This window comes from Brienomyrus brachyistius, chromosome 19, assembly GCF_023856365.1.
Source record: "Brienomyrus brachyistius isolate T26 chromosome 19, BBRACH_0.4, whole genome shotgun sequence".
NCBI classification, from domain to species: domain Eukaryota; kingdom Metazoa; phylum Chordata; class Actinopteri; order Osteoglossiformes; family Mormyridae; genus Brienomyrus; species Brienomyrus brachyistius.
The window spans coordinates 15,044,491-15,060,638 of NC_064551.1; the positions used below are offsets into that span (position 1 = coordinate 15,044,491).

The window sequence follows — 16,148 nt, forward strand, 5'->3', positions numbered from 1 at the left end:
GGACTCCCGGGGGGGTGGGGGGTGGTCTTCTGCTAACTCCTCTCAGCAGCGAGGCAGGGTGGAAAAGCAAATGTTTCGCTTGGGGGTAATGAAAAGATATGTGGCATGAGGCGGAATGAGTTGGGAGGAATTCGCTAACATGTGCTTGGGGGGAGGGGGGGGCTGCCTGGGGTCCGTGGCCCTCAAACTGACCTCCTTGTGCTACCTACATGGATCGGGGATGTTAATCAGCTGGCGATCTCACCCCGCGTTTGGTCAGTCAGCCAGCACTAACCACTGCCCTCGCGGTGACAGGAACACACGCCACAGGCTCTGCAGGGCCTGCGGCTCCGGGCCAGAACCATAAACGGGCTTCATTATGAATTTATAAAGTGTCAGATCCACAGTGGTCGGCCTTTAACACCGAGCCATCAGTGGAAGGCAACGGTGTCGGGCTCATACCAAAGCAGGCCAGGGACCGAGACGGTGTGCTTTTATAGAGCGGGGGGAGGATGGAAGGAACGAAGGAAGGAGCGAATGAACAAACAAACAAACGAATGAATAAAAAGGCCTCTGAACAAACTTAGTGTGGAACTCAATTTAGTGAAGGGGAAAAAGGCAGCGTTTATCCTTGTCTACCCTTAAATGTCACAATTTCCATCAGATTGACAAAATAATACTCACATGCCACTTTACCCAGGGAGAGAGGGGCTTTGAAGGATGCAGATTGCATTTTTTCCACCCTTTTTAATCAGTAAAGGAGAAGAGACGGCCTCAATCATAACAAAATATATGTTATTTAATGGACTTAAGCAATTACAGTTAGGAGGATTTTGTCTTTTTTGCATCGTTTTCAGGGGGGATTATTTATCTGTTGCATTTTATAGCATTTGATTTTGGGGCATCGTGTATTCTTAGTTTACTGGTCATACTTTTGTAAATACATTATAATGGAAACAAGTTATGATACAATCATGATTTCGCCCTCGGCACTCAAGAAATATTTGTTTAGTTCTTTGGCTTTCTTTGGCGTTTCCAATGAAAGTTCAGAGCCATTTTAATAAATAAATGAATAAAAAATGAGGCCTTTTCGCTTTCTTTGAGGGTTTCTTTCTGTTTGCTCAGCTGAGTCAATACGTGAGGCACGATTAGCTGCTCCGGTATAAAACGGCGAGAGTCATCGCCTCGTAACGAGCAGGACACACGTTAAAAACATGAGTGTTCTAATCACCGACCACTGGCCAGGTAACCGGTGCTTAAGCTGCTCTCCACAGCAGCAATAACCAGCAGCTATCAAGAAAATTTTGATTGGTTTAACTTACCTCCCCCTGCTTAATTTGTCGGTTGACTGCAGGTTAAAGCAGCCAGTAATTAGTGTCCGTGGTTATCCCACAAATCGTGGGCTTCATTCATATCAGATGACATTTTCCACATCACGGCTATGTTTTGAGCTGTTTGGAGAAGAAAGGTTTTGGTTGATGTTTGACTTTAAAATCTACCATCCTCATTTAGTTAATGCATCCGTGTTCCCTGGTCAGTCAGGACCAATAAAGAGGGCGAGGTCTGATACATGTCAGAGGTTTGCAGTTATGGTTCTGTGCAGATATATTCAGGCGAATAAGGTAATTAACACAATTTCGACATGTATCCTGTTGGCTAATTTGTCTTCCAGATGACGGAGCTTGTGATAAGCCGCCCTTTGGTTTTCAACCATGACAGTAACACAGCTTTCATTTGCCTATCAAAAAAAAAGATTAAAGTTTGCTAGAAAATTACACAGGCAGTGTTTGATAGTGTTATTTTTTAAGCAGAAAAGTATAAAATTACTCATCACAGAGAATTGTGCCCAGAGCAAGGAAGTGTATTTTTTTTAACCTTTTTTCCCCCTCTCTTCCTTTATTTTCAGAGGTAATTTTCTTCTCGGGTTTCTGTTCGCCGACAAATTAGCATACGCTCCCCGGCACACACCTGAAGCCCTGCGCACCGGCACTGGTTCCTGAGCGAGGAACGTGATCCTTCAGCCGAAAAGCTGAAGGAACGCAGTGTGTTTGCCGCATTAGCTGCTGACGTACCCATTTTGATTGCTGATCCCCTGGTCTCTGGGACAGAGAAGCCGAGAGGCAATCCGAAGCTATGTGAGGCCTGAAAGCAAGACAGCCATATGGAAATGGATATGCGAAGGTAACTGCCAATTCAGCAGGGCTACCAGGCCAGCAGAAACTGATCCACTGTGTACAACCGTAATACCTGATATCAATCTCCCCGACTCAGCCAATCAGGTTTGAGAACCGTTGGAGGTTCCTGCAGTTTACCTGGGCGATAAATGCAACACAGTGACTGCCTTGTAGGATCCACCGCCACCTTGTTGACTCTCATCCCTCTTTGTCGCTCTGGGACGTGGAGGGTCGTGTTCCCTCCCCCCAACGCCGACCCTCAGGCATCACATAAAACTCCCCAAATAAATCAGCAAATGGCAAAATGTCAGTGAGCTTTTCGGGAGTGTGCTCCATGTGCACTGAAAAGTTCCACTCGACAACAAAAATAAAAATAAAATAAAATAAAAGAAGCGGGATGGAGGACCATTGTCTTGGGGATGGAGTGGGAAAAGCCAAGGAGCAGGTGTGCGGCAACCAGCTCTCAAAAGGCCTTAATTAGAGCAGCCCTCCTTAATCTCAAAACGGGCCCATCACAAAGCCCAACAAGGGCACATTAATGCCAGTGCATGGCCCCCTTTGCCGTCAGTCTGTCGCGACCCAGGTGAAAAGACAATGGCGGTGCCCTGGCGCACATACGCCTCAGGACGGCCCATATGGAAGCCCTTATGCTCTGTCCTCCTCGCCCACTTATCCCCTTTCACTGGCGCTATCTGAAAGGTTGTGGTGAGAGGTTGTTGTGTGAACGGCCTGTCCTTCGCCCTCCCCCCTCACTCCACCCCCCACCTATTGTCTTTGGCTTTATTTTAAACATAAAAACACAACCTTCGCAGCGGTCATGGCTCAGGGCTCTCGCTTGTCCATCCTCCTGAAATGGTTCCATGAAGTTTCTCCCCCCTTTTTGCTCTAACACCTCGACACGCACTTGTGTTTTCACGCCGACAGCACTCTTTATCCCCTCGCGGGGCCTGCCTATTCATCAGAGCTCTCCTCCCGCTTCTTAAAAACGTCTCTGCGCTTATTTCGTAATTAGCCAGCCCCTCCGCTTACTTCCGACACATCTTGGCCTCATAATCTGCCTCATAATTATTGCCTTTTGTTTTTGCCCATAATCCGGAGTTAAATAATACATCCCTCAGCTGTTTGTTACAGCTGCTCCGTGCCTGAATGGGGAGGTCACAAAGAGAGGAGCAGGCACAAAGTGCCTCGGACAGTCGCATTTCACTGTATGGCTGTGAACACTGTAACTGCGACCAGAGCAAATCTAAACATCGCAACAGCAGAATGTTTATTTGTACAGAAAATTGAAGGAAAGTGCTGTTAATTATTTTGAGGTTTTTACAAAAAGAATGTTTTGAATTTATTTTTTTTTCTCAAGGCAGATCGTGAGAATAAGTCTACCTTTAAGCTTTTTAGAGACACTGGACAGCAAGGCAGTTAATACTTATGAGACTGCAATGATTTACCTTTAAATCAATATCTCTGTCTTCATTAGAGTGTCCGGCTGTATACATGGGATCAGAGTGAAATGAACTGCAGGCTGTGCAAGTCATTTAGTTATTTAAGCACTGCAAGCCAGCCTTTTTGTTTTCCTGAAACTTTCAGAACGTGTCTTGAGTAGTAAGATCACAACGGGGAGGACAGATGGATGGAAGGATAGACGGATGGAATGATTGATAGGTATATAAATAAATGAATATGATGTAATAATGTAATGTTTCAGCTCTTGCTGAAGACCTCATGTCTTTCCCAGTTGCTTCACTGGTTTTATTTTAAGGCGAATGCAAAGCCAAGTTGGAATTTATCTGCATTCTTAGTTAGTCGAATGCAAAAGTCCAAGGCAACAGCAAAACACAATAACTTCCTTGGCTAAAGACACACGGGAGACTTGAAGCTCACAGAGCGTTTTCCCCTACAAAGACATTTCAGTGACATTTTTCTTTCACATGTAATTCCTTTTTGCAATGGTACATAAAAATAATTGAAGATAGCATCTGCCTTTAGTTATGTGACAAGTTTAGCAGTGAGAAGCACTTAGGAGATGTTGGTGTATGGGGACAGATAACTAGTCGGGTGAGATTTTGAAGCGATTTGACGCTTAAGAAGCCTTGATAAGATCTTCACACTCATGAAACCCTGAATTTTGTCCAAAATCTGCACAACAGGGCCCTCCAAACAGAGGAGTATAGCAAATATATTCTCGCTGGCTTATACTGTAGCTGTTCGGAAACTTGCCTGCTTTTGTTGTGAATTGACCTGAATTGAATTGAAACTTTACTTTGCTATTTACACAGCTACAAACTTATATGTACATTGGAATTCTTGCACGGTTCCCTTCAGTGAATAAAAATAAACGGCTAAAAGTGAAGGAAAAAAATCTAATGATTTGATTATTTAGAAGTAAAGAAATTAGTAAACCGAGTCAACACACAAAATTGAAGAAACTAGCTTCCTTGAAATATCTCGAAATGTCCACCAATTTTGAAACATCTGCACATTTCCAACCCTCCAGTTTCATTACTATGTTCAAAGTAGCTAAATTAAAGTTTCAGCAGTGATCTCCTTTGACGAAGGCACCTCTCCCCTGACAGAGCTCTCAGTGCTGCCCCCCGCCACTGACCGCCACCAGTGCACAGTCCTGAAGCGGTCGGGGGAGGAATGTGATGCCCTGGCGAGCCGCAGCCAACCTTCTCGTTCCCAGACGGCAGAAGAGAGTGCCCGAAAGGCCGATTACCGAGCAGGTTATAATTAAACTCGTCTGTGCTTGATGAAAGCAGATTCCATTCGCTGTGCTATGGTTTGTAGCACTTAGATTTTTATAACATAATTATAGTCCAAATCAAATAAGAAAGCTTAATATTTTAGCAGAATGAGCATGTGTCCAACTTCAACAATTACAATGATCTCAAGGTGGGAAAGCAGAGGCCTATGTCTACTTAACGCTGTAATTATCTTCTGTTTGGGTGTTCTCAGACCAGAGAGGCAGACGGATGCAAGAGAATAACTGCATGAACAGGCCTGATGAATGCAAGTTATATTTATTGTGTTTCCCTGCTTGCTTATTTCTTCATTTAACTGGGTTGTACGGCCTTAAGCAAAGTTACCGACCCCACTAACAAGCTGAAAGGCTGCTCCAGTACGGGCCATCTTTAACTTTACCTTTGCTAGTCAGGATCGTTTCTGGATTGCCGTATGTTTAACTCGTGTAATATTTTCTCATTACTGAATGCTTACGCTTGTGCAGTATATAAGTGGTTAGCAGCCTGGCCTCACACATCCAGGAGTGAGTGTGTCTGCTTGTCTGTGTATGTGTGTGTGCGTGCGTGCGTGTGGAGTTTGTATGTTCTCTACATGTCATGTGGGTTTCCTCCTGCAGTCCAAAGACTTTCACTCAGGTGAACTGGCATTTCTGCCGTGCCCATAGTGTGTTTGTCTTGCTATGGACTGGTATCTGGGTGTCCCCCAGCTTTGTGCATAGTGCTGCCTGGGAATGACCCCAGCAAACCCTAAGCAGGATGGAAGATTGCTTCAGATATTATAATTACAGCTCTTTGGCCTCTTGGCTAAGATTAAGTGTGGTACCTGCTCTTATCAGCTTAATATCTGATACGTCCCCCATGGAGGGGACCGCAATTTCGAAACAGGGAGCTGGAAGAGGGGCTTTTCCCATCCACTCCATGCAGTGCCTCTGGGATTGGCGCACCTTTAAGGAATTCCCCCCAGGGATCAATAAACTACATCTTGTCTTAGCTTATCTTATAATATGTGCAGTGATATTTTTACTCAGTGTACATGCCATTTTAAAAAGGATAAACATGAAACACAATGCAGAAAAATACCGGTAACTGTAATAATAATAATAATAATGAATGTAACCCTACTAGGTACATAAGGTGTGTAGCTCAGTGCCAGCTCAGAGGTGTGTACAAATACCTTCACTCCCAGCAGACAAAGAGTTCTTCCCTTGTTTTACACCTACTCACAAGCAAACTAAAAAACTTAAGGTTATGAACAATAGGACGCTAATTTCTTAAGGCAGCTGACATACAGCTCCTAAATATCTTTTTTCTTCATCCGTCTATCATCACACTGGAAAAAAAAAAAAAAACATCGTAATGAATTTTATTATGGTGGAAAAAATAAAATCCAGTAACACAAGGAGCTTCTTTACAAATTAGAATACACCCCCCCCACCACCACCACCACCACCCTCCCCCAAATACCTCCAACCTGTCTGCAAAATATGATCTTTGCACAATCAAAAATGTATTAAATAGTAGGACTGTCTGGTCTTGTTCTGCTGGAATGTGGTCGGGACCAGACAAAATGGCATGCATCCCATTAAAAAAATCTAATAAATAAAAGAAAAAATACTATAGATTGAGAAGAAAGTTTTTTCATGCAGTCGAACTGAAATTAGGACACGCCACCCGTGCTATGCTTTGTCGATTCGATGTACTGTTCTTCATAATGACCATGTAAGCTGCGTGAACGAGTACGTCAGCCTGGTTAAGTTTTTATACGTAAATACCGTAATGCGGAAACGTGTTCGTCAGCTACGGTTCTGAATGCATGTAAACATTTGTGACAAGCAGTCCGCCCAAGACTTGGTTACAGATTAGGGAATTCGTTTGGAACCGTTTCTTTTTTCTTCCCCCTCCAGATACAAACGAAAGTGATTAGAAAGGAAAGCTTCATCGTACAGCCCACGCAAAGAGGAAAGAGGAATGCAGCGGGTCCCATTCCGACTGTGGAAAAAGGTTTGGGTGTGGGGCGATAGGGAGGGACTCGTACCGAACCAGTAAATGTCACCAGAATGGTCAGGAAGGTCTGATCTGGACTGGCTGAGGGACACTAGTCTTGGCGTTGACCGCAGCCAGAAGATGTTGCATAAGAGGCTTGCCGGGGGGCCACGTTGGGCCTGCATGCCAGATCTAATGTTTCATGCACTGACGGCCGCGGGGCTGGGGGCTGGCATGGCGAAGTATGTGAAAACAGGTCAGGACAGCCCAGGAGAAAGCGAGCTCAGGGAGCCCCACGCCAAACCCGTCACGCCCATCAACTGTAAGCCCCTCTTTCTCAGCTCCTCGGCAGCAAACAGTAGCCATCTTAGGTGAATAAAATAATCTTAACTTCCAGTTAGGATTTATTGTGCTGCTTCTAGAACTTTCATTTGAAATAAACGCTTGCTGAAGGCAAGGTACACTTCTCTAAAGTACCTCTTGGGATAGAGTAACATTAATTGCCGCCGCGATTTGAGCACGCTATAAAGTGACTTCACCAAAAACTGCACAAAACAGTAATACAGTAAATGTTTGGGGTTTTTTTTACCCTATTTTGATATAATGAGCGTATGATTGCAATGTCATTAAATGGAGACGGATATATTTGCGATGGATCCACTTCTCCTGCATGTCAGGAGACAGGCTGCTCTTGGAAAGGGAGGAACTTTACGAATTACAAGGAAACTGGGGACAATTTCTTCAGTGGATGTGCTCTGTCACAGAAACCACAATCCTGTTTCGAAACGAGGCCAGCACTCCATGGTGAAGAACCTACCGGAAGCAGGAGAATGAATGATCTCCTGCCTGTGCTTAACTATCTCCCACTTCCCCCAAAGCATTAAAAAATAGCAGCGAAGACATGTATGAGGAAAAAAAACAATGCTCCGTTCTGTAAACCCAGAGCCTCGTGGGAGCTGTCTAAGAACTGTGGATTTGGCGTGAGCAGAAGACTCTGGCCTGCAGATGCATGATATTCAGATTGACTTTGGTCACTTCTGATTCCTGGGGCTGGGATCACAGGCGTATGTGCCCATGCCCCAGAGACATGAATGAGCTTAGTACACCTTACGAGGTTTCTGTCGGACGGAAACAACTTGTGTGGCTTATGTCAAAGAATGCAAGTTTTGCACAATGAAATTTTTTTTTCAGTTGCATCATCGAGCACATTCATCAGTACTATATAATTAACCATAATATCAATTTGATGATTGAGCATATTGTCTCAGTATGTTGTCTCTGTGACTCTATCAGCTAAGCAGCTATTCTGCAGGTTGCTCTACATCACATTCATCATCGGATCCACCCTCCATTCATAGCTACTGCTAATTTTCAGGTCGTACCCAGCTGTCATGATGATGTCATACACACTTCATTCAACTCAGTGTTTAACAAATAATAATGAGCTATTAATTACTTAAATTTGTATCAGTGCAGTATTTTCTATGAACACTTGTTAGTTAGATGAAATTTTTCGTCTACGTTGCACTTTTCTTTCTCCTTTTTGCAGTACTTCTCACTAGCATTAGCATCCAGAAATGCTGCTCCCTTTTGCAGTCCTTCTCATTAGCATTATCATCCAGAAATGCTGCTCCTTCTTGCAGTCCTTCTCATTAGCATTATCATCCAGAAATGCTGCTTCTTTTTGCAGTCCTTCTCATTAGCATCCAGAAATGCTGCTCCTTCTTGCAGTCCTTCTCATTAGCATTAGCATCCAGAAATGCTGCTCCTTTTTGCAGTCCTTCTCATTAGCATTAGCATCAAGAAATGCTGCTCCTTTCTGCTGTTCCTCTCATCAGCATCCAAAAATGCTGCACATTTTTGTGGTCCTTCTCATTTGCATATGCAAATGCTGCTCCTCTTGTTGTCTCGTTGTTTTTCCATCAAGTTTTCGTGTTTCAATGGCTTTCTTGCTTTGCTAAAAATTTTATTCTGGATTTTCTATGTTTGCTTTTAATTATTTTGCTGCAACAAGCAGCGTGTAACCTCATCTATTTAAGTGGTCAAAGAATGGATTTTTCTGCACACGTGCGGTGTGCTTTTTCCCATTCAAATCAAAAGCCCGATAAGTGAAACGTACTAATTTATATATATGTAAAGTGGTGCTGGAGCGCAGACTGTTCTCAGCCAGAGGCCGAGGCCCTGATCTGAACATAGATGGCTGCCATGGGGCCAGTGAACGGTAACAGGTTACGATAACCAGGTCTCAGTTACCAGAGATCTAATAAATGTTAGGCATTGCTGATTTGTGAATGGGGTATGATTAAACCCCAGACTGCTGCGTCACGGCCAGTCATCACTCCCCAAAGAAAGGACACTAATGAGCCTCTTTCCTCATTGCATAGAATCCTGCACTGCAATATCCGTATGAAATGAGTGACATTTTGGTTGACTTCTCTGAAGGGCGGGGTCATGTGCGTGACATGTGATAACCAGCCTGAACACCACAGCATGTCCAGACTAAGCGCCCCTAGGATTCGCTTTTATATTTCCTGGTCAATTGGAGCAGTGGGTCCACCTGTTTGTATCACGTTATGGGAATGTGGGAATGCAAAATGAAATCAAATGGTCTCAAGTGGCGTCCTGTCTGCAGTGTCCGCTGTCTGAGTCCCCTTGCTTTCTGGGATCGGCTCCAGGCTAAAATTCTGCAATGAATAAGCGGAATATAAGATGGATGGATGGAAAATTTTTGCCCCTTACAAGACTTTGTTTAATGTCTCAGGTCCTTGAAGTGACATAGGGGGATTCCCACACATGGAGCTCATACAAAGCTCTAAAGTAATGATGAGTGGTGGAGCCTTCGACCAAACGTTTTGAGCTGAAATTTTGAGACCTCCCCTAGGATAGTGATCAAACCCAGCTAGAGATCGTGGAACAGCCCACAAACCACTTTGATCTTACATCAGCAGTTTACAGTATCCTGATTGCACCCGCCCCCCTCCACAATGACTGGATGTAATTTCCCTCTGTGGACTTCAGGTCAAGGATTATGTGTTACCCTTGTCACAAGTACCACTGTACATATTTCCAACATAGTACATTAAAAAAAAAGCAATTCTTGATTCATAAACAAAAAAACATTTTTTATACCTCAGATGCTTAAAAATCGATACTTAATAATTAACGCAATAATTATTTTTCCTCCAATGAAAGACTTTTAAAAAGACACACAGATAGTACCGAATACAGGACACCGACTGCTGCTCCTGTGCTACTTGCAGATCTTAGAAGTGCCTCCTGGTCGTTATACTATTTCCAAATGCAATTTTCTCTTCGGTACAAACGTTTTCTTTGACCTTGAACACAGTATTTTTGCAGTAGACATTTCAGATTAAAAACTATGTATTGACATTTAATATCAGCATGAAATGGACAAAATCTAAATTGACATGTCACAGATACAGCCCTGCCGCTTCACTATTTATTTGTTTTACGCAGCCGATGGGGACGGAGCAGACAGTTGCAGTTTTTTAGTGTCTTCTTTTCATATATAGAATCTCCGATGAGGAAAGAAAGCATTTATTTAAGAGGGATTCATGTCTTAACATTTGTATTATATCCTCAGTCAGGTCGGATTCTCTGCATGTTTTCAATAATTGATGTTGAAAACGTAAAGTATAGTCAAATAACCGCAGTAAACGCCACATATAAAGGCTGACGTTTTTTTGTTTGCTTTCTTGCTAATTAATTAAAGGCTCCTTTTCCCTCATCCGTCCCTGTAACTTTGTGCAATTTGTCTGAAGTCTTTATTCTCAGTCTACTGGGAACTTAACCCTCGATTTCCCAGACACAGGAGTCACGTCTGGCTGAAACAGGGCTGATGTTTTACATTTTCCCGCAGCTGAAGTGCCCTCAGCAAACGAAAGTGGTCTGACGTGGCACGGCTGGTGTACGTATGGGCGTGACTTTACACAAATGTGTACCAACCACCACCCCCGGCAATCCAGAAAGGAGGTGGATGGTAGCGGGGGGGCTAGATGGGGCAGAATAAATCGGGCAGGAGTCAGATCTGTGATGAGATACTTCTTAAAAAAAAAAAAAACAGAGAAAAGCGGATACCCAGCATTCATTTCACGCATATCTTCCGTGGGACAAGTTCCTACCCATTGAGGCCATCTGGTCCAAATGGAACATAAATTGATGTGAGTAGGGACAGGGACCAATTTGCTTTCACACTAGGGGGCTTGAGGCGGGTTGCTATCTCCCCCCCACCCCTCCTGGTGTGGGGAAAAAAAAATGTGTTCCATACCTCACTGCTACCCGTTGTGGATCACTGTGTTTTGACCAACGGGGGCCACGTGGCGCAGACATGGTTGGGGGTCGACGACTGGTGCATCCACCCTGCCAGGGACTTACCTGGGAATGCTGGAGGGAATTCTGGGAATTGTGTATGACGCAGTGTAGTATTCCCTGCCTAGTGTATAAATAAATCCACCAACGCAAGTCCGCAGCCCTGACACAGCCAATATATGCTTCTGTGTTCCCACAGACGCTATGTGTCTTTATGGTCGCCTGTGAAATCCAAAGCCGTAAAAGTCACCGATCATCAAAGAGATTTATCGCTTGCAGTAATTAAACCGGCCACCTTCATAAGGCATTTTGAAGCTTAACTGTTAAATTTAGCTGCTTAGTTGATGCCTTTGTCCGGAGTGACTTATGTTTATACAGCTGAATGTTTCCCAGGAGCCACTTAGGTTAAAAACCTCGCTGACGGACACTACAGCAGAGGTTCTCTGGGGTCAAGCCCTCGACTTTACACTCTTCTGTCCCAAAGAGTCCAATCAGAAATCATAACACCACTGGTGAGCTCAAACGCAGCACAAACCATAACCTAGGAACTGCAACAGCGGGTCGATCAGAGGTGGACATTCCAGGTCCAGAAAGTAAAAATCCAGACCGAGATTTTGTTTCAACAAAATGACTGTGACTGTGATTCTTCATACTCAACTGGTTGGTTGAAACGAAATCTCAGTCTGGATTTTTACTTTCTGAACCCGAAATGTCCACTTCTGGTGTAGATGTTCCTTCATGATGCAATAGGCAGATCCAGCTTGGTCTCAATGGTTGCTACTTCATGGATCCATCAATCCATCCATCTATCCATATTCTAATCGCTTATTCTGGCGAGGGTTCCCAGTATGTCACGAGTGCCCAGGAAGCAGAGGTCACACCCCGGAAGGGATGCTAGTGTGGACATACCCACCCACATATACTGGGGGGAATTTAGAAACACAAATTATCTTAACTGCGCCCCTTTGGATGGGGAACACCAGAGTGCAGAGTATAAACTGCTGGAAAAAATCAGGAGAGCATGCAAACTGCACAGACAGAGACCGATGGCAGGCCAAACAATCAAGTTTTCTGCAAAGAAATGGCAGACGGATGACCATCTGTATCACAGGGCCTGCAGAAGACAAAAGGGATATAAAAACAGTTCTCCTGTCAAATTCAAACGATGTAGCACAAATTGGATTCCTGAGTGGCGCGCTATACCATTTTCAGCTGTGTGTACACTCGATGCGGCCATTTGTAAATCTTATTACAGATAACCCGCAATTTATCTGGAATCACACACAGATGCCTATTCCTTTCGCAGCGCTTCTACCAAGAGGACAATTTAAAATAACACCAGGACATTTACACATCAGACAGGCGGTTTAAACTTATTTAAGTTGTTACGGTTTTGGAAGGCTGAGTAACGACAAAAGAACAATGTGCCCTTAATTATGGCTGATAATTCCAGACATTGTCTCCCATTCACACGCAGCTCCCAATGATGAGAAAGTGTGTTAAATCCCGACGCTGCTGGCTGCATGACATGCGGATGGCTGCAGGGCTGCCAGCTGCCGTTCAGAAGCACGGTGCGGTGTGTCTGTCTGTCTGTCTCTCTGTTTGTGTCTATGTGTCTGTCTCTATGCATGTGTGTTTGCCTACTTCATGATTAATTGACGTATTTGTGACACCATAGTGTGGTTTTGTATTCAGAATCTGATAGATGTATTCCCATAACACTCTGAACTGCACATACCTGCAGACATACAAACGTACGTCTTTCTGCTTTATCAGCAAACCTAAGAGTCCGTGCATGAACACTTACGTATGTTTTGTTTTGATCTCAAGCTTTTCAACAAATAACTGATGCTTTTGAACAGTAGTCTGAGCTGCTACCTTCATTGCGTGAAGGAAAATCCCAAAAAACGTAAAGCAAATCCCTTCGGAAGCAGATAAAATCTCTACAAAAGTGGCGGACTGAATGAGCAAGGTAGTGGCACAGAGCGGACAGGAACGCTCCGCGGTGAAACGGCGCTACGCAGACGCCCGGAAGGCTGCCGAGAGCCAGAGAAGCGTCCGACTCCGCGCATATACATTCATCATCGCCGCTGCTGACAGCGTCTGGCACAGAACGGCCGGCCGCTCTGCCGAGAAGGTCGAGTCTCACGGTCCGTTAAGAATCCACCTGATGTCTTGCTGGATACGCACCCCCCCCCCCCCTTCTGTGTTTGCCAAGGTCTGGGATGAAAGAGCGCTTGTGGATGTCGAAGGACGATTATGACACAATTTGGGCAGCTGGATAGGATATCAGCTCTGTGGTGTCTTTTAAAGATTCTCCCGCTCTTAAAAGCCCTCTAAAACACAAGGGTGGGCTCAAGTGTGATTAGAACTGTGAGAGTATCTACTCCGGTCCTGGTCAGGTCTTGGTCAATGTGAGAAATTCTTACATTACTAGACATCCGATATCAAATTCAGGTAAATAATGGCAGTGGCAGATTTGCTGAAGCGACGTGCACAACTTCCCAGTAATATTTAGGTAGCAAAATCCGCTATGACTGCTCTGTTATGATGGACTGAAGTGGATTACCTGGAATTAAAAAAAAAAATAACACACACACACAGTGGCAATATGTTTTTAAAAAACTTTTTTGACAGAGCTGAATTTTGCCTCACCTTCTCAGGGTTGTCTGCCAGACAGCCCTGAGAATGCGTGTATCAGCCGGAGAGAAACGGAGACACTCAGGCTTGTGAGGAACCGCGCCGAGACGCCACACACGCGCGTGACTCACCGCTAAACCCCGTGCTTACGGCTCGCACTGCATGTGTCAGTGTCACCAGGCTGGGGTTGATGCTCGGGAGAAGCACATACATGCGTGTGTGTTTCATAGGGCTAAGTTTCACTTTAAATATGTGAGGAAGAACTCCACTTAAAGTTCGCTCTGCAGTTACCCACAATCTCGCATCACGCATCCAGCCTTTGACCCGCAAAGCTGCCGTAATTCTACCAAAAATGTCCATTTGTGCCACCATGTGCTGCGTGATGATCTGTGAATCAATGCTTATACAAGCAGAAATCTGCAGAAAATATGACTGGTGCCGGCAGCCGGAAGCCTCGGATGCAAACCTAGAGAACGGCATTGGCCACAGAGAACCTCTGCGAGTCCTTTGCTAACCACTGAAAGCTCTTCTATTATTTGTTAGTAGCTCAAAAATCCCTTTTATCCGAAGAAACAAACACATTCGTGTTTGTAGCAGAGGGTGCTGGAGAGAAGCCTAATTATTCTGGGACTTTAATCAGGAATCCTTTGGTCATGGGTCACCTCCAGATATTTGTGCCTTCCTGAGGACTGAGGGTGGGGAACCTCTGAATCTTCTGAGCCTCTCAGTATCTGACCGTTTCCATGGATAAGACGCAGCAAAGGGTCCCGTTCTGTTCCTCATCCCGCAAAGAGCAACTCAAAAACCTGTTTTTTCTCCCTCAAAATAACTTGTTTGGTGACCACACAACCCTCACATTTAAAAAAATTGACTTTAAAATCAGTGGACAACAGTTTCCATCATAATTACATATCTTCTGGTCAAAATAGCAAAAAAAGAGTGACTGTAAATGATTGGAACATTGACACGTTGGTTGTGAATACCCTCGGGAAACTTCAAGTTGTGACCAACATATTTTTCTTATGAAATGTCAAACCACACTGACAAACAGAGCAGACACTGGCAGTTTCAAGTGTAATAATAATGAGAGCAGGACACTGTTTGAGTACGGTTTTTACGCTGAAGAATAACAGAAAACCCACAGCATTTTCCACTGTGTGATCTGCAGCCTGCTGAAATCTCATTTACATAGACTAACCAAACAGCAGGAACTGCAAATAAATACTGCAAACCTTGAACTCAGGGTTAAAAGAAGCAGACATGCATGCACCAGTCTCACCCGACTGCATGATATATTTTTAAAAATTTTAATCTGAAAATATGTCATCAGAATTTGGGGAAGTAAGAAAATCGGGCAAAAGTTTCAGCCTGATACGAAAGTGTGAAACACCCACGTCGGCCATAAATCTCACCAAGTGATTAATGTGCTTTGGCAATAGCCGGAGTCGAGCCTTAATTAATAGTTGCAGCAGACGGCACCGGGAACGCCGCATGGCCACGCATGGCCCCGCCCTCTGTCCGTCGCCGTGGGTGATTCTGGCACGCTCCCCAAAACCACACGACAAGTCCTGTCGGCTACAAAGCCCAGCTCCAGTAAGAGGGAGCGACTTCAATGGAATACCTCAGAAATTACTGCGCACGGGAGGCGCAGAATGAAACAGTGGAAACAGAGACAAAGCGCCAATGCAGGTCACCGTCGCATGCTTTTATACGTCTATGTTCAGCCATGCAGAGGGAAATGCTATTTTGTAGTTAAAAACATGCATCTCTGCAAATGAGTATGAGAATCCAGGTATGAAGCATCTAGTATTAGCAATCACTGTGTTAGCTGCCTGAATGTTATACATATATTTACATCACAGAAAGTGACGTTCATCCATCATAGCATCATGGTGAGGTCAGGAGACCCAGTGGACACCCCATGGGAGACGCTAGTACATCCCAGGGCACACACACATAGATTAGGTATCTGTATCGTTGTGGGGACTCCATTCATTTCTATGGGCATAACATGAGGACCTTAACCCCTACCCAGCCCTAACCCTAACTACAAGTAACCAAAAAAAATACGAGACTTTTGGCATTTTTACTTTTTTGATTGCATTCACAGATTTTAAAAAAATTGAGGCTATCCAAATGACAACCCGAAAACTGCGTACTCATATCTATACTCATATCTTTGTGGGGACCGTCCATTCATTTCTATGGGGAAAAACCAAAATCCAAAAACTACTACCTTAACCCCTACCGAGCCATAACCTTAACCATAAGTAACCAAATAAAATACAAGTGTTTTGACATTTTT

The 16,148-nt window shown here is 44.2% G+C and overlaps 1 pseudogene; it reads left to right on the plus strand.

Annotated features, from left to right (window-relative positions):
• Window positions 1-5,675: 5,675 nt before the first annotated feature.
• On the plus strand, window positions 5,676-5,840 carry LOC125715279 (U2 spliceosomal RNA; annotated as a pseudogene).
• Window positions 5,841-16,148: the final 10,308 nt, after the last annotated feature.